At 43.5% G+C, this 10,018-nt stretch overlaps 1 long non-coding RNA gene across 1 annotated transcript; it reads right to left on the bottom strand.

The window, feature by feature from the left end:
- Nucleotides 1-3,421: 3,421 nt before the first annotated feature.
- LOC102379995 lies at nt 3,422-4,419 on the bottom strand. The gene is made up of 2 exons (XR_003092248.1): nt 4,022-4,419; nt 3,422-3,617 (listed from the first exon to the last, which is right to left on the bottom strand). It is a non-coding gene; the product is annotated as an uncharacterized LOC102379995 (long non-coding RNA).
- Nucleotides 4,420-10,018: the final 5,599 nt, after the last annotated feature.

Raw genomic sequence — 10,018 nt, 5'->3', positions numbered from 1 at the left:
CAGTGCCGAAGCGCGCACAAACAAAATCACACCCTTGGGTTGTGACAGTTGGAAGCCAGCACAATTTAAGAACAATTTATGACATAATGACTCCACTAACAGTTACTGGGCTAAAAGACACAACATTAAGATATATATACCGATCTCAAGACATCTTGGCTTTATTGCACCTGGTTATTTACTTTGGCTTTTTCATAGACTCATAGATTGTAAGGGGCTGGAAGGGACCTCAGAAGATCATCGGGTCCAGCCCCCTGCACCAGGCAAGGAAGACAACTGTGGTCAGGTGACCCCAGCAAGGTGACCATCTAGTCTCCTCTTGAAAATTTCCAGGGTAGGAGATAGCACCATCTATGGAGGGAGCTTATTCCACAGTCTGGACATCCTAACTGTGAAGAAGTTTTTCCTAATGTTGAGCCTGAAACGGTCTTCCAGGAGTTTGTGGCCATTACTCCTGGTTTTCCCTAAGGGTGCCCTGGTGAACAGTTGTTCACTGAGCCCTTGATGTACTCCCTTGACATAGTGGTAAGCTGCTACCAAGTCCCCTCTCAGCCTTCTTTTTTTCAGGCTGAAGAGTCCCAGGTCCCTCAGCCTATCTTTGAATGGCTTGCTGTGCAAGTCTCTGATCATATGGGTGGCCATTCTCTTGAATCTCTCTAGCTTTACAATGTCCTTGTTAAAATGTGGTGTCCAGAACTGGATGCAGTACTCCAGCTTCACTCTCACCAGTGCTGAGAACAGTGGAAGAATCACCTCCTTGGCTTTGCTGAAGATGCATCGATTGATGCATGCCAGAATATTACTTGCCCCACTGTCTACAGCATCGCACTGCCGGCTCATATTCATACTGTGGTCTGTTATTACTTCCAGGTCCCTTTCATTTGTAGTGCTAGTCAGTTTGGTGCTGCCAAGCTTGTAGGTGTGTTGGGGGTTGCTCGTCCCAAGGTGGAGCACTTTACATTTCTCAGTGTTGAACTTCATCAGATTCTGATCCATGCAACTTGCTAGCTTGTCTAGGACCACCTATATCTGTAGCCTATCTTCAAGCATGACTGCGCTTCCCCATAACTTGGTGTCATCCATGAACTTGGCCAGTGAGTGAGCTCTTCACCCCTACATTCAAATAATTGATAAAGATGTTGAAAAGCACTGGATAAAGTACTGACCCCTGAGGGACACCACTGGTCACTTCTTTAGAACTCTCTGGGTCCTAGCCACCTAACTGTCTTGCAGTTAAGCCCACAATCCTCCAATTTTCTTGTGAGAACATCATGGGATAGTGGATCAAAGGCTTTTTGGAAGTCAAGGTATTTTTGCTGAGCACAACAATTGTACACAAAGGGCATGTCCCAATGGGTGTGCAAGTGTGGTCTGAGGCGCTTCAAACTGCATGCAGCACATGTGCACCCATTTGCAGTGCTGCTAATTAGCAGTGCAGCAGGTTTTACTGACACGGGGAGATCCAGCTCAGTCTCGCTGCCCCAGGAGGCTCCCAGAACCCCAAGTAAGGCTGCTGGGGCCAGCCTCCCCTACTCCACCCAGGTCACTTTGCCCACATTGGAGCACACCTCCAGGAGCCTGCCCGGGGACAAATGGCAGTGGCACAAATATGTGCCGCTGTTATTTGTCCTGCAGAAAATGCACACCCATGCATGTGCACACTCATTGAGATGCGCCCAAAGAGTCAGATTCTGTTCTACCTAATTAGGCATCTAAGTAGGTTTAAGTGCCTATATGTAATTCTGTTTCACAGGGAGATGGATCTTTCTCCTTGCTGCTTTTTTATAATTTAGCTTTAAGGGTTAGAGGATGGTGTGGATGCATTAATGGATTTTTAGGGACTTGAACAGGGTGGAATAAAATTGCACTGTGGTGGCTAAGTCCACTTAAGATTCCTAACAGGCAGAACAGAATCTGGCCCCAAATCTTTTAGCATGAAGGGATATAAACTATCTTTAATCTGTGAAACCTGGACTAATATCACAGATAATATTTTTGTCAAAAAATTGAGCCCCAATTTTAAAAGGGACTTATTTTCACATAAGTCTTTGTTTTCCCTTTTCCAAAACATTCCAGTAAATGAGTTTTACATATACATTCTCATAGGTATATGTTTTACATATACATCTGAGTTTTATATATCTCAGATGTATATGAGTTTTATATATACATTCTGGTTACCCAAGATGAGGTAGGAGAGGGTGGGGCCAGGAACTGTGCTGGTCCCAGCAGCCTCACCTGGGATCCTGCGGACCTTGGGGAGCTGCAGCCTTGGCACTTTTGCATGAGGAAGCCTGGTTGGCAGCTGGAGTGTGAATCCAGCTGGCCAGGCTCCGGTTTTGGGCAATGCACACTGCCACCATATGTGGCACACTTCTTTTTGGTGTGGGTTTTTTTGACCCCAGGATCTCCTGTGGTCAAATCCTCCCCCCCCCATCCCCATGCTTTAAAGTAGCAGCATGGGGAATACCTGCATGTGCAATGTATGGCACCGCAAATGGAACTGCAGTGCTGTATAACTTATGTCCGCGCTCGACTGGACACACCCTCTGAATTTATCTTGGGAAGTATGTTTGCACACCGAACAGTGTTAATGTTGCATGGCACCCTGCAGCACCCTTGAACGGATCTTAAGGCAACCCAGGGTGCCGCGGCGCACTGGTTGAGATTTACTGGATGCCACTTTAAACTCCACATGACTAAGAATTGACCCTGAATATTCTCACAGTGAATTTGTACCAGATAGTTCAAGTACCTCTTAGATGTACTCCCAGTATAATAAAGCAATTAGTAAGGCCCTGAACTGGGGTTCTATATGGGTGCTGTTTGCAAGGACAGGGCAAAGTTCCTTAAATCCAAAAGCTTTAAGAGGCAGAATGGAAGGTCACAAATTAGTCTTCTGCTCCCAGGAGTGTGTTTCAATAACAATTTGGCTGCACTGTAAAGCTGCTTTCTCTATAACCCATGAGCGCCTGATCCAATGAGACTGGGAAGACACAGAAGGCTGCATTAATTCACAGTAATAACCCAGTACCTGTTCTCAGATGGAAGCCCTCTTTTCTAATTAGTGATCTCCTGTATTGGAACAAACTCATTTTCTAGGACTGATGACATTACAACCTTAGTCAATATTAAAAAAAAAATAGAAAAGATAATACTGTTTGACAATTTATGGCAGGTCATCTCAGGGTTGTAATGGACTGATCTCAAGGCCAGAGCTGCTGATTTGTACTCAGATATACAATTCCAGTATCTTTTGAAATCCAGTCCTAGCAGCTATAAATAACTTTTTTTGAAAAATAAAAGGATTTTTACTGATTGCCATAAGACATTAAGAACTTAACACGATCAATACTGCCAAACAGAAATTGGAAGTGTAGTACAACAAATCACACTGAAGAAGCACATATGGTAACAGAAATAGAAATTATCCTTTATTGAACAATGAGGAATCACTTCTGCAGGCAGTATTTTCCATTCAGTAGAATCAAGCCAGTTCCAGGTAAGCATATCTTAAACCCCGTAGGATTTAATCAGTCCTTCGAGCTTGTAACTATCCTTTGCAAACATCAGGCATGTGTTTTTCCATTTAGCCCATTTTGTTCCTCACTCCAAGACTGCAATAAACAGTATGTAGCTATGATGAAATAAAACAACCCCCTCACCCGAAACCAACCTTTTATTATAGTTTCTCGGTGCAGCACAAAGGAAACCATTAAAAAATCAAACTTGCAGTCTATCAGCATTCTAGGTGCTCAGTAATTCTTTCATTTCTCAAGCCAAAAATATCAAATCACATGCCAACATCTTACACTTTTGTACATATGTCATCAATAGCAGTATTAATATTACAAATCACTTAAGGCCTCCATTAAGGAACTATGCATGCCCTAAAGCAGATTCTCAGCTGGTGTAAATCAGTGTGGCTCCATCTGTTGAATAAAATTTATTTTTGCCTAGAGTTTTATAACAGGGAGGCCAGTATCAGCCCGTGTTAGAGAGAAAATTGTAAAGAACTTACCTGAGATAAACGCTTGGAGTGTGGTATGGAGGATGATATCATCAAGTGGCATCCATCTGAGGAAATCCCAGAACCAGCTGAGGGGGAAGGTGATGGATGAGGAATCTCCACTTGAACCAGAGAGACCTATAAAAGGAGCAACAATGTGAAGGTTAGTTTCCCCGGGAAGGGGACGGAGGATCAGCTCTCCAAAAGTTGCTATCATCTATTTTACACGGAGGCATAGAGCTTTAAGAACCAAGTCTGTGCTGGCTGGTGGCAAGCAAAGTCAGTGAACATGAGCACAAAAGAGTGATGGTGAGCTCAGCTAACTTGATAACTGTTAGAAGCAGGAAGGAAGGGGGAAGAAACCCCTTCCTGAGCCCCTTGTTGGGTAGAATGTTGGGAGGGAAGGAAATGTGCACTGATGCATGTGACTGTATAACATTAAAAGGAACTGTGTATTCAATAACACTTAATGAGAGGATTGGCAGCAAAACAAACTCGTTGGAGGTCAAAGCTGGGTAAATCATTTTTTTGTCCCCCATGAGCTAAGAAACTCAGGATCAGGAATGGTTGGACATGGACAGAGTGTGAGGGGAGGTGGAGCCATGCAACTACAACCACAAAATGAATCACCGGATATCATATCTGGGCCACTAACCTTCCCTTGGGAGTATACTAATTCATTTTCTCCCATCAAGGCATGGCAAGAAAGTTCCTGAAGAGGCAACTACACACATGTGGGGCGAATAAGGACAGCCTTGTGTGACCTGTAACTGTCCTGTGACAAGTTTACAGACTCATTGCTGATCAGATCACACACCATATATGTCAATGTATTAATCATTAGAATATTCAACCTTTTGTCACTTGAACTCCCATAATGGTAAAAATGGATAAACGGTATTGGAAGAACATCGAACTGGTAGTCTACCAGCTCAAAATCTATCTGAGAAATATGGGCCAGATCTTTCAATAATATACAGCTCAAGGGAGCTATAATGATTTGCATACGCTATGTTTGGGACTTATAAGTTCCAGACTCAGGTAATGCCCTCCATTTACAGAGACTATATCTACAGAACTGTATGTTACGGGCATGATAACTGTGGGCTTTTAGAAAATAAACATTTTTTTTCCTACATACATAGCCATAAAAACTAAACACTCTTGTAGCTGACACAAGGTGTACATGAACACTGGGTATAGACCTGTGTCCAAAATAGGACTGCACCTACATTACTTTGCAGACCCTAAGGAGCTTGTGTCAGACTCTAAAAACTATTTGACTTGTGTTATTAGTAAGGACTTTCAATCCAACCTTAATAGATAGTGCATTTCTGGCTCACAGACGGTCTACACAAGTTTTTTTTTTTCCTGAAAGGTTTCTCACCTTTGTTATCACTACTATGAAATGGGCTCCTAGGAATTTCCCACATTATGATCCCTGTTTTATCTAATACTAATAAGGAAAGATTTGACAAACATGGTTTTAAAAGTGGTGGTGGAAAAACCAGTGGGTCCTAGAACTTGTTCTTTATTAGTGGTCTTATTATATCTATTCCCCAGTGTTAGCATAGAAGGAAAAAAGCTAGCTCTGTCTCAGCCAGAGCTCAACAAACAGAACTAAACTAACTGAAGCTTTACCATTTAAGGTTGATATCCATTCCCTAAAGCCATTTGTTTATGTTTAGAAGCCCACATCAATGTGGTCAAAGATCTTTTCCCCTTTATATTAGGCAACCATATAGGAGTCCACAATTCCTCAGATTCAAAGGCGGTGAGGGCAACTTCACTGTCTGATTAGTCACTGTACATTATCCCATGTCAATACATGTCAAGTATCTGATGGAGTAGGCTGTTGTATACAAAAACTCAGGCCTCTAAACCAGTTAGTCTCTAAAAGGACCACCCTGCCCCATGTTCTGCATGTCAAGACCTATAATCCTTTTGACCAATGACTTAGAAATTACCTTCAATTGTTATTTAGGAGTGATATTTGACAATAAAAATCTATAATAGATCTCTTAGCTTTATGTGCTGCAGAGATCATAGCCACTTTCATAGAGCCTGATAGATGCTTCTTATCAAACCTTTCCCTGAGTATTCCAACAGCAAATATGCCTATGTGTTGCATTGGGAAACACGAATGACTACTGCTCATTGACTAAACAACATAGCTCTAACTGGGGCTTATGGGTTCTTGATTCCATAGCTAATTCAGAAGTGTATAAATATACATTGGAGTAGCTGTGACAAACACTTTAACTAATTCCATGGTCTGTGAAAGAGCTGTATCCCTCTGAATCAACAGCTTGAGATATTATAGTGTGACCGAAAGCCCACTAAAGTTATTGGAATGATTCACAACCACCTCCCCGGGCACTGGATCCAGGCTATTAATAACTAAACACAGCTCCTCCAGATTATTAATAATTTATGCTGCACTAGTGTTAAAAGGTCTTAAATCAGGGCTGGTGACCCATTGTGCAACTTTAGGGCATGTATGAACTCAGAGGACCCAGCTCCTTATGTCAGAGACCTTACAGTATAAAAAGGCATGCTCACATGAACCTGGTTAATAGGGAATCTTGCTATGTATGAGTCATATTAGTTGGAAGCTTGTTTTACACCTAGGTATATAAACTCTTTGTCTTAGATATAGGATATCTATTTGATTTCCTGGAATTGACATAAAATTCAATATTCTTGCAGTCATTTGGATGGCGTTCTTTGCTTCCGTTTCCTAAAAATTGGAATAAAACAGACCTCTAGGTCTTTTTCCTTCCTGTTAAATGTCTGCCCCATTTCATTGCTCTTCAGCCTTCTCTCTTTTTTTGAGCAGCTATTTAAACGGTCTCTAATGAAAGCCATTAGAGTCTCACAACAAAGCCCCCGTCTCATGCCTTCAAGGCAGAAGGTTTTTTTTGAAAGCAGACACAACTTTTCCAATATTGGAACTGAGGTACAAAGGTTGCTTCATGCAGGATAGTGGAATGTAGCTTGGAATAGCCACTGACTGGCACAAATTAACAAGCAGTGAACTGACATGAGCCAAGGTAATTTTTCTGCTGGTTAGATAAAGCTACCTCTGAGGTATCAACAGTTCTTTCTATTTTCTCTACAACTGAAATGTAATCATGTGCATTTTAGCCAGAGTATATCTCTCTTCCTACTTACCAGTTTTATTTGAACTTTACTTTTTCGGACCATGTCATTCTGAGATGTATCCTGCTTTCCCGGTCAGTCTAACAGCCTTACCGCAGTTAGAATCACCACCAAAGTGCTAACTGAACTTCTTTGGCTGGGCTATATCAAAAAATATGTATTTTCTGGGTAGGAAACAATTTCAAGATGTAATTTTTCATTAAAATATATCAGTTTGCTTTTTCATTCTTTCACTTTAAAATGAGAAACAGAATTGCTGTTGAAGGGCAATCTTTTCCCATAGTAATTCTGGTCTTTTTGTTTTGTTATAAATTAGGTCTCTGGACAGATGTCTTAATATGTGACCCAAACAACAGTATCTGACCCTCTTTGTACCAGGCATCTGATGCTGACCCCATGTGAGCAGTAACTATAGTTGGCAGCCCTAGTAATCACACTACAAGCTGAAGAAACTAGTTACAGATGCTTCTAGCATCAGATCCATCTAATTTCGTGTGGGTTCCTTCAAGAATGACATTTCAGAGGTTATGTGAAAACAACCTTTTCTCCCAGTCCAGCTGAGATTTTAAAAAAATAGAAAAAAGGATAGAGGTAAAGCACCAGTCAGTTAGGAGGATGGATACTTCAGTATCACACAAAATTCCATTCAGCCGTAATAATATGGAGGGATAAAGACAATTATCAATTCTAAAAATAGCTATGCAGTTCTAGGCTGAAAGATTTAGCTCTTACCAATCTAAACATGAACCTCTAGGTTCCATGAGCCTTTGCCCAAATCAGGACTACCTTTGGAGCAAATGTTTTTCTGCTTTTGTCTTGGACTTTGTAGACAAGGGACTGAATAACAGAAAGTCCCAAAACAGTAACTTGAGCCAGAAGCTAGAAATACCAATGAAGACAAAGAAATTGAAGGGTATGGGGAGGGAGTGAAAACAGAATTGGATCAAGCATGTTAAAATGTAAGCCAGCATATTTGGGGAAAAATAAATTCAGGTGGGGGGGGGGGGCACCTGGAAAACAGGAAATGACTAGGAGAAAAGATGAAATAGTTAAATAGAGTGACATCCTGATCTCAGCAAAATTGGAGCTGTTTTGCAGTCTACTTCAATTAAGCCAGAAGTTCACCCAGACAGTGTGTCCCCAGGTGCGGTAGGAGAAGCTGGGGCCATTACTGGACGCCCCAGCAGCCTTGCCTGGAGTCCGGGGGACCCCCTGGGGCTTCAGAGTCAATCCTGGCACTTGGAGCCTGGCTGGTGGCTGGAGCGTGGCTCCGGCCAGTCAGGCTCTGTTTTTAGAGGGCACACTCTACCCCCGTGTGCACCACCCCACTTTGTTTTTGTGCAGGTGTTTTTTTACCCTGAGATTGCCCAGGATTACCCTCTGCCCCCCCCACCCCAACCTGGCAGTATGGAGAACAGCTGAATGTGTGGTATGTCTACAGTGCCACATACCACATAGCCGTGCTTGTCTGGGTGCGGCCCAAGAGTCTAGACGACACGCATGCCAATTTAGACCAGTTTAAACTTCCTGAAACATTTCAAAAGCAAACCCAGAAAATCAAGTACTATTCTGAGCTGGTCCCTCTTGAACTGATTTAATATTATGTGCAGACACACAGCATTCTGTGCCTAGTCAGTCCTCCAGGCATCCCAAACTGCACTATTCCTCACCCCATCCCCCACAAACCCTTGCAGGGCAATGGGGTTGCTCTCAGATGCAACCAGGACTTTGCTCTCCAAAGAGCTATTGCTTACAGAGACCACAGTTGGCAGAGGTGGGGAAGTGGAAAACTTCTGTGCTAGTTTCACTTCCCTGGGTGGTGAGGGGGGTAACCAGGCTTATGTGGGATGAAGGAAGGTAGCCAGGTTTGCAGAAGGGGCAGGTCTCTGTAGCCCCCCTGCTTGTGATGGTGCCTATAACAGTAAACATCTGTTAATTGCTGTGTGGTGGCAGCTGGGAAACAAGTGCCCGTTGTGCAGTGGCTAAGAGAACACCAAATTCCGTGCTCAGTGTGAAGTGAATTAGCCCATTAAGGCTAGGGACAGAAATTACACATGAACCGATATCAGTGGCAGGAATCTGTTTCAAATCTGTAACACAACAGAAGTACAGCAGACTTAAATCACTTTCAACATGGCAGAAACTGATTTAAGATACACCTGGATGGGTGTAGTATCAGATTTAACTGATTTAGTTTAAATTGTTTTTTTGGATTGTCCCAGATCCCCTCCAGATTCGAGCTGTGTGCTCCAGCCCAGCAGGGAGGCTGTCTGTTTACTTCCTTCTCAGTTCAATCTACGCAGTTTAAATTAATCTGCAAAGACTGAATCTATTTAGCACTGGGCTTTTGTCTGTACTTAGCCTAAATGTTAATTATTCCTTGCCCTCTGTCAGCCCTGCCTGGCAATGCAAGGTACTTGACGGGCTGGAAAAGCCCGAGTGCGCTTGGGGGTGTGGCAGAGCACCCACAACCTGGGAGCCACAAGCTGGGCTCTAACAACACCCCACCAGGTAACCCTGCCACCCCCCACTGCCCTAACCCAGGTCTCCCCCAAACCCCAGAGGACTCCAGGGAAGCTCCAGGCAGGGACCCCTCGAAGGCAGGATGCTCTGGGCATACGCCAGCCCTGAGGGTATTTGGCAGCAATGCAACCCTTACAAGGGGCCGATTCTTCAAATTCCTCAATGCAGTGGCGATGTGTAGGGGGTGCACGCGCACCCCTCCCCCCAGAGTGCTGGTGCACCCCCTGACCGGCCGCACTCCCCACTTAGGCGATGGGCAGGTGGGAACGCTGGCTGGGGAGGGGAGCGCACCGGATGTAGCCCCATGGCTGCTTTCCTGGTCGG

Source organism: Alligator sinensis, unplaced genomic scaffold, assembly GCF_000455745.1.
Source record: "Alligator sinensis unplaced genomic scaffold, ASM45574v1 scaffold1470_1, whole genome shotgun sequence".
Lineage (NCBI taxonomy): Eukaryota > Metazoa > Chordata > Crocodylia > Alligatoridae > Alligator > Alligator sinensis.
This window is presented reverse-complemented; position numbering and strand designations above follow the sequence as displayed.